Genomic DNA, 8,988 nt, shown 5'->3' with positions numbered 1-8,988 from the left:
ACACAGAAGAAGCTCAAGCAAAGCCAATGGATGATTAACCAGGCAATGCTTGTTACACTCGAAGGTTCTGAAGAGGCTTTCAGAATGAAAAGAGCCGTGATCACTTTCACTGGGAGATAAAGAGTTTTCCTACCAAGAGACTTGCTGTGAAACCGGCAAGTGGTGGAAGAGTGTTCTGAGGAACTCCATACTGATTTGTTTTCCACAGTTCCCCAGTAGATGCTGGCTCATATAGACGCTGCCCGCTTCTGCTGCTGTGTGTCAGTCTCCACTCGGCGACTTCTGAGGAAGCAGGTGAGGCTTTGTCTGGGTCTAAACTTGGACAACCTGAGGTCAGAACTTATTTCCAGCAGTTTCTATTTCTTGGCGGCACTTTGTCTATTAATGGTTTCTGGCTTTTCTGTTTTCCTCACAACTGTGCATTCTAAACGCTGACACACGATTTGATCTTCAGCAATGCGCTGGCTATGGCTCTCTGATTAGACATAGGGTCTGTCTAATCTGCTGCTCTCATCAGACCAGTCATCAGCTGGATAATGATCCAGATGTTTCCTAATCATAGGACAAGTTGGCTCACAGAGTGTTTTGGGTGCACTGTTTTGTTAACCCTCAAAGTAACCTCACGACACAGTATGACATCACAGTCCTTCATCAAGCGTCTGCTATCATTAGCCCCAGCTAAAGGCTTGGCAGAAGATGCTGAGTGACCCTCTTGGTGACTTGTTTGGGCTTCTGTTGAGACCGCCTATGTTTAACATGTATTTCCCCCATAAGACAAGCTCACATCCCTCCACAGGCTGTCCTGTCCACCACTTCTGTAATTCTTGCTATTTTCTGTGTCTTCGTAATACTTCCCTCGGGTCTACAACATCTTCTTCAGCTGTGGTGGTAACGCACACTGAATAGTTCCTTCCAATTAATTTCCCAATGTCAGCAAACATTGTCTCAGGCTTTCACGATACATCTAATATTATTGGTATTCCTTCTCATTTTTTCCCCAATTTGTTCTAATACAGCCTTCCAAGTTTCTCTTCCCACACAAATGTGAACCTATTTTTAAAAATCATTTATCCAGCAGGGGCGTATTTGTTTTGCTTTCCGTATGAAGGGTTGGGTCCTGATCTGAGGTGAAAATGCCATTCCAGCTGGGCGATTGCAGAGAGACAGGAAACAATGTAAAACGTAAATACAAAGTTTATCAGACGTCCAGAAGCCTTGAGAAGGTCGAGCATGTAGGGAGGGGCTCCGTGGTAGAGAACTTGATTAACCTGAGCAAATCCTGGCTTGATCCTCAGTGCCACACCACAAAATGATACGAAAAAGGCCAAGCAAGCTGGGAGGTGGTGGTGGTAAGGGGAACAGAGCAGGGAGTAATGTGGTATTTGCTTTTTGAAAACTTTGTTTCACACAGACATGGAAGGTCCTTACAGTGATAGAGCTGAACAGCAAATGGATTACTGTTGATGTGTTCCTGTAATTTATGTGGCTGTAGAAACTGAGGCTAGAGGAGGTTAGGTGTTTTCAGTATCATGGTGTGATTATTATGAAGCACACACATCTATAATCTAGAAGACTTTATACTCTTTGGGTCACCTATAATGCCTTGTTTTTTCCTCAAGTAAGCATGTCAGTTATTTGAGGACTTCATGGAAGAAATTCTCCTTCTCTCCCTCCCTCCCTCCCTCCCCTCCCTCCCTCTCTCTCTCCGTCCCCCCTTCTCCCTCCCCTCCCTCCCTTTCTTCCTTCCTCCAGTTATTTTTTCTAATAAGAGGATTTATTTCATTTTGTGTGTGTGTGTGTGTGTGTGTGTGTGTGTGTGTGTGTGTGTGTGTGTGTGTGTGTGTTAAGGGAAGATGGCGTTCTCAATTTTGGGTTGATACCAGTTTCCTAAAGACGAATCAGTAAGAGATTTTAGCTGGGGTTTGCTTTCCTCAAAGTCTCATTGAGTAGTATCTGTAAGAATGAGAAGTACAGGAATTCCTGCCATGTTAATGGGTGTCGATCTTTTCTCCTGCTTGTTCCTATGTGAATACACCAATCTGGCTAAAGGAGCCCATGCGTCCTCCTCTTTCAGAGACCTGTGATGCCATTCACTGCTGTGGGATGGTCTGTATGTCAAATCTGTTGCTCTGATTGGTCAATAAATAAAACACTGATTGGCCAGTGGCCAGGCAGGAAGTAGGTGGGACAAGGAGAGAGGAGAATACTGGGAAGCAGAAGGCTGAGGAGAGACACTGCAGCCGCCGCCGCCGCCATGACCAGCAGCATGTGAAGATGCCAGTAAGCCACCAGCCACGTGGCACGGTATAGATTTATGGAAATGGATTAATTTAAGCTATAAGAACAGTTAGCAAGAAGCCTGCCACGGCCATACAGTTTGTATGCAATATAAGTCTCTGTGTTTACTTGGTTGGGTCTGAGCGGCTGTGGGACTGGCGGGTGACAAAGATTTGTCCTGACTGTGGGCAAGGCAGAAAAACTCAAGCTACAATTCACCTCTAGAAGAGGAAGGACCGAAGGGGTGGAGGAGCGCTGGGTACTCAGATGGGCACTGGCCCCTCCCTAGACTTCTAAACTGCTGATACGATGGGGACTGTCATTAAGTATTATATTTAGGAGACCATCACTGCTCAGATCTCACCTGATGAATCCAGTACTTTAGAGATTCATATCACTAGCAAAACAGTCATCTCTGGGCCAACTGGAAGGAATATCTTAGAAATAATTGCCTCGTTTCCTCCAGGGAATGTATTTACTCTGCTTTTGACCATTTAGGGCTTTTTTTTTCCCCCATTTTTTAAATTTTATGCATATGAGTGTTTTGCCTTCACTTATGTATCTGATCACATGTATGCAAAGAGGTCAGAAGAGGGCATTAGATCCCCTGGAACTGGAATTATAGGTCATGAGCCGCCATGTGGCTGCTAGGAATTGAACCTACATCTTCTGCAAAGCATCAAGTACTCTGAACTGTGGATCAGTTTCTCTAGTCCGGCCCTGTCTAGATTTTTATTTTTATTTTGAAGCAGTACTCAATTGATTCACTACCTCAAGGTCTTTGATATCGATTATCTTTATTAGTTGTTTACTTTCAGCAAAACTTTTTTTTTTTTTTGGTTTTTCGAGACAGGGTTTCTCTGTGTAGTTTTGGTGCCTTTCCTGGAACTTGCTCTGTAGACCAGGCTGGCGCCTTGAACTCACAGAGATTCACCTGGCTCTGCCTCCTGAGTGCTGGGATTAAAGGTGTACACCACCACTGCCTGGCCTCAGCAAAACCGTTATTCGACGTGTATTCGCTACTGAGTGGTATTGTATATTAGATACTTTTCTCAAGTTGGAGAATAGGTATTAAAATAAGGCGTCGCCCTCAAAATGCCTGGAGTCTTCCCAGAAAGCAGAAAACAACAGTAATATCAGGGACCAAACGGGTTACTTCTGAATGCAGGCGCTCATGGTGAAGCTCTGAGGGTAATGTCACGAGGCACTGAGTGATGGCGGCTGGCTGTGCAAGCAGTTGGTTTGGAATTGAGGATGAGGACAGGTTTTCAGTGGGATTTGAGCTGAGGCAGCACAACTATGGGGTAAAGAGCCCCATGGAAGGGGACACAATGAATTCTTAGGGCTTGAAGTAGGAAAGACCTCAGCATGTTTTAGAAAAGGAAAGGACTATAGTTTCAGTGTAAGTAATACTCATTGAAAATGGGGTACAGTGGCTGAGGGGAGCAGGAAGTAGATCACAGAGGGTAGGGGGGCAAGATGGGGTATTTGAATTTTACTCTGAAAGTTGTTATTTATAGGGTTTCTTATACATTTTAAACAAGTTCGTGTAAAAACCAAGATGCTTGACGTGAAGGGGAAACGCTCTAGGATCTTTTTTTTTTTTGGTTTTTCGAGACAGGATTTCTCTGTGTAGCTTTGCGCCTTTCCTGGAACTCACTTGGTAGCCCAGGCTGGCCTCGAACTCACAAAGATCCACCTGCCTCTGCCTCCCGAGTGCTGGGATTAAAGGCATGCGCCACCACCGCCCGGCTTACTAGGATCATTTTTAACAAGAGTAATTTACCTCTTGAAGATAGGTTGCCCTACATGTAACAGCTATGTATAAAAAAGCTATAAAATTATCCATAGTTTTATAGCGACACATGAGAAAACATTAAAATTCCCCAGCCAAGAACAAGGTATACAAAGAGTTTTCTGTTGTGTTCTTTTATTGAAAAATAGGAGAGAAAAATAACTTACTGGACTATGAAGATACACGGTGAATGTGCAGATGGACTTCTGTGAGGGCAAGGCCGGCCTGGTTTACGTGATGAGTACCAGGATGGCCAGGGTTATATAGAGAGACCCTGTATCAAAAACATAAATAAATAAAGCAAAAATAGAGCTGAATGAACATGCCTCTAATGGAGAAAGGGGATGTTTACACAGAACTAGTACTTTCCCACAATCCATCTCTACCTGTTGTCAGCCAAACAGAACATGAGCCATTTAGTTAAAAAAAAAAAGAGAGAGAGAGAGAAAGAGAGAGAAAGCACTATATGTGTGTGTTCATAAATCATGTACTTCATGTCCAATAGCAGAATGGAAAGTGGAGATGAAAGACTAAAGAAAACTGCATTGTAGCAGGCAGGATGTGGTGGAACCAAACTGTGGCTCTCTAATTGAGAATGTGTCCTTGGTCTGCCACAAAGTTCTGAGGTGAAGTAGCCACCTCCCGTCTGCTGCTGGACACATCAGCATTATCTTGGTCCTCTGGGTCTGACGGTGCAGGTGTCTCTGTTGTGTTGGCTGATTCTCGTCAAACTGGGATCTCCTCCGCCTCATCCACAAACCCTGCTGTTCACAATAGGCTTTCATTAGCTTACTAATTTTAATTTTACTCTTAATTTTAAGCTGTACCACAGAGCATCCTGTCTGTCACCTTCAAATTAATATGACCATTGTTCTCAGTCTCAATTTCTTCCTTGGGTTTCTCATCAGCCATGGTAACCTGGAGTCTCCTCAGCTACTACTTCACAAAACAGGCATTGGGTCCTCCGTTTTTTTTGTTTGTTGTTGTTTTTTAGAGACAGGGTTTCTCTGTGTAGTTTTGGAGCCTGTCCTGGATCTCGATCTGTAGACCAGGCTGGCCTCGAACTCACAGAGATCCATCTGCCTCTGCCTCCAGAGTGCTGGGATTAAAGGCATGCGCCGCCGCCGCCGCCGCCGCCGCCGCCGCCGCCGCCGCCGCCGCCAGCTTGTTTTATTAAGTCATAAGTATATTATTTTGGAGAAGTAGAAAAAAACATTGTTTAGTGGAAATCCAAAACAGTGGTGAGGGAGATGGCTGCTGGTAAAATACTTGCCACCCAAGAACGAGTTCAGTCACCAGCACTTGGCACAGCAGTGCATATAAAAATGAATAGTTATGCCGGCGATCGTGGCGCACGTCTTTAATCCCTTGGGAGGCAGAGCCAGGTAGATCTCTGTGAGTTCAAGGCCAGCCTGGTTTAGAGACCAAGATCCAGGACAGGAACCAAAACTACACAGAGAAACCCTGTCTCAAAAAAACAAAACAAAACAAAACAAGAATAGTTACTTAATACCATAACACTGAGGATGCTGTCCTTATTCTCTTTGTGTTTGAGCTGGTTGAGTAGAGAGTTCAGATCCATAACTCCACTTCTCTCCTTGAGTTCCTGAAGGAGGCAGCTCATCCACCCGGTAGAGTTTTGCTGCCGTTGTCCTCATAATGAATGTTAACTCCAACCCCATCCCTGATTTCCCCATAAACTGATAATTCGATGGGTAGACATGTTCACATTTAATTCCAAGTGGGGGCAAGAAGTCTGTCTGTGGCATCGCTCCAGGAGGCTCAGATTCCGATTAGTTTCTCGGTTCTCGATGTTAAGACACATGAAGAGTTTCAGGTGTTGTCTGCCAGATCAAACTATTCTATCAGGGGAGTGGCACTTGGCAATCACCCTGGCATTGGAGGGTGAGGGTTGTAAGACAGGATATTTTTACTTAGCAGCCTATACAGAATGACCCCCCAGCTGCAGACGGCTGTCTACACACCCACCCACTAAAGATGACTCCGTTCTTCTCCGAGTCTACGAGGAAGCACAGAAGGTGATTACAGAGCACATGTCCTGGTGCGTGCAACAGGTGACGGTGCTCACACAGGGAAGAGTAGGGCATGGAGCGAGGGTCTGTTCCTCCAGCTTTGGAAAGGCCTAAGTGTTCCCGACGTTTGAGCTGCCTCGACTGTAGTGACCAGGTACTTGTTATGAACTTCTGAGTTGAACCTGCTGCAAATTTCTTTCCATGGGCTTTTGTGCTGTGGCCCTGGAACTCAGTGTGGTTCTACCAACAGGTTAATTTTTAATTTTCACATTCTCTTTTCCCAAATTAGTGGGAAAATAAAAGAATCGGTGTGCAAACCTCAAAACAAATCCAAATCAATTATTGGAATTTCCTTTTTAAAATTAACATGTGTGTGTTGTGCATGTCTCTGCATGTGTGTGTACATGTCTTTCCGTGTGTGTATGTCTTTCTCTGTGTGTGTACATGTCTTTCCATGTATGTGTGTACATGTCTTTCTGTGTGTGTGTACATGTCTTTCCATGTGTGTACATGTCTTTCCATATGTGTGTACATGTCTTTCCATGTATGTGTGTACATGTCTTTCCGTGTGTGTGTACATGTCTTTTCACGTGTGGAGGTCAGAGGAAAACCTTAGGTGTTAGTCCTTGCCTTGATACCTCCTTTCTCAATTGCCACCCCGGGCTAATGGGTCCTGTGCGCTTCTGGAAATTCTCCGGTTTCTTCCTTCCCTCCTGCTGTAGGGGAGCTGGTCCTGCAGGTGCATGTGGTCATGCCTGGATTTTACATGGATTAGGGGGATTTCAACTCAGGTCTGCATGGCTGGCCAATGTGCTTTACCAAGAGATGCCAACAAACCACCTCTCCAACCTCCATTCTTTTTCTTTTTCCAGAAAGAGAAATACTTAAAGAGACCGAATTTTTAATGTGAGGGACGGTGTTTTGAAGATAATGGAAGGAGGAAATTTCCTAAGCTCATGGGCTCTATTTCACGTTAAGTTTTTTGCCTTTTTGGAAACAGAGTGAGTGTAAAACTTCATTAGTGACACACCTCAGGCTGCCGTTTCCTGCTTAGCTTGTCGAATGAAGAATGGGTGTGTGTCACCACAGCAACCTGTCTTCAACCACAAATGAAGAACTAAGTTTTATTTCCTAGACAAAATGTGAAAGCCAACAGTGTTCACTTTTTTTTTCTGCTGGTGTGCATCATCCTGGGAATGGCCCAAGACACTTTCCTACTGAGAAAGAAAACCTGTCAGGGCAGCAAGCACCGCAGGGTCGGTGATTACTCACTTGGCTACATTCGTGACATTTTTGTTCTATAGGTCCTCCTAAGGAAAAAAGGGCAGAGCGTAAAAACCACAGCCTCAGCTGTCAGTGGAAATGATAGTTAATGGCACCTCCCTGGCGCATAGGGGCCAGTTCTTGGAAAGAGGAGAACCATGAACTCAGTTTCCAAATCAATGGCTGCTAGCAGGCTGTTGGCAAAAGCTACCTGATTCGATGGCGTGTCTCACTTTAAAGTTTTAAAAAGATAAGTTATATAAGCGCACCTATAACCCAGGGAAAAAATGGAAAAAGGCCCGAGATACGGAAGCAACTTGTGTTTTCTGGAAATTCTTGCAAATATTGTTCGAAGTCAAAGTGGAGATAATTTGGGGTCTAAAAGTGGCAATATAGAATTTCCAAAGCCTATATTTTATAGTTACAATATCAAAATAGTTAAGACAGGAGCTGGAGAGATGGCTCAGAGGTTAAGAGCACTGGCTGTTCTTCCAGAGGTCCTGAGTTCAATTCCCAGCAAAACACATGGTGGCTCACAACCATCCGTAATGAGATCTTGTGCCCTCTTCTGTCCTGTGGACAAACACGCAGCCAGAACACTGTATACATAATAAATAAATATTTAAAAAAATAGTTAAGACAAATCCTATGATCTTTTAAGATCATTCGAGTTTTCTTCTGCTGTTTCTTCACTGGGAAAGTATAATTTCTAAAAATCATGGGATAACTGAGGTTGGGGGAGAAGTCTCAGTCAGTCAAGTACTTGTCCTATAAGCATGACGATGTGAGTTTCATTTTTGGTATCAGTGTAAACAAATTAAAACAAGAAAGGGTTGGGCATGATGGCATCTGCTTGGGATCCCAGAAATGGAGAGGTAGAGAGAGGGAATCTCTTGAATTCGTTGGTCAGTCTAGCCACAGTGGTGAACTCCAGGAACTGTGAGAGACTGCATTGAAAAAAATGAAGTGGAGGGGATTGAGCGAGGCAGCCAGGGTCAACATCTGGCCTCTGTGTACACACCTGCATCTGCACTTTCACATATATACCAACACATGTACACACATATGCATACACATAAAGTTATTAAACAAAACCTTAAATCTTGGGATAACTGTATTTTCTTTGAGTCACTCAAAGCATTTAGGAATATGTTTCAAATGCATTTTTAACTCATAAGCTGTTTTTCAAAAGACCTTCTCTAAGAGTATTTCAATGATAAATTCTAAAGCTAATGATTTTAAATTTGTCATGTAACAAGAAATTTTATACAGAGCCCTCAGTTGTCACAACAGTACCAAATTTGAAGAAAAACCTATTTATAATCTTCTGTCATGTGGATTTATTGGTGCCATGACTGGAGCAATTCCCAACAATAACATGGCAGCAGACATTTTATGCAGACAGTGAATCATATTTTTTTAAAAAAGGTTTTACCTATTACTCTTTAGCAGTTTTCTGAATAACAAATCCACACACCTTTTAATGGTTCCACTTTCTAAGGTATATTATACATAGGTTCCTACTTACATCAGATCCACTCATTTCTCTGAAGTTCATACTCCTCACTGAGGTGAACACATTCAGTGAGAGACCCCCTAAGCCCTCTCACAGCTTGAATG

At 43.6% G+C, this 8,988-nt stretch overlaps 1 pseudogene; it reads right to left on the bottom strand.

Annotated features, from left to right (window-relative positions):
- Positions 1 to 3,690: 3,690 nt before the first annotated feature.
- Positions 3,691 to 4,984, bottom strand: LOC102927984 (small ubiquitin-related modifier 2 pseudogene; annotated as a pseudogene).
- Between the last annotated feature and the right edge of the window lie 4,004 nt (positions 4,985 to 8,988).

The sequence above is a fragment of the Peromyscus maniculatus genome, chromosome 18 (genome assembly GCF_049852395.1).
Source record: "Peromyscus maniculatus bairdii isolate BWxNUB_F1_BW_parent chromosome 18, HU_Pman_BW_mat_3.1, whole genome shotgun sequence".
NCBI lineage: Eukaryota > Metazoa > Chordata > Mammalia > Rodentia > Cricetidae > Peromyscus > Peromyscus maniculatus.
Note: the sequence above shows the minus strand (reverse complement) of the source record. Positions and strands in the feature narration are given on the sequence as shown.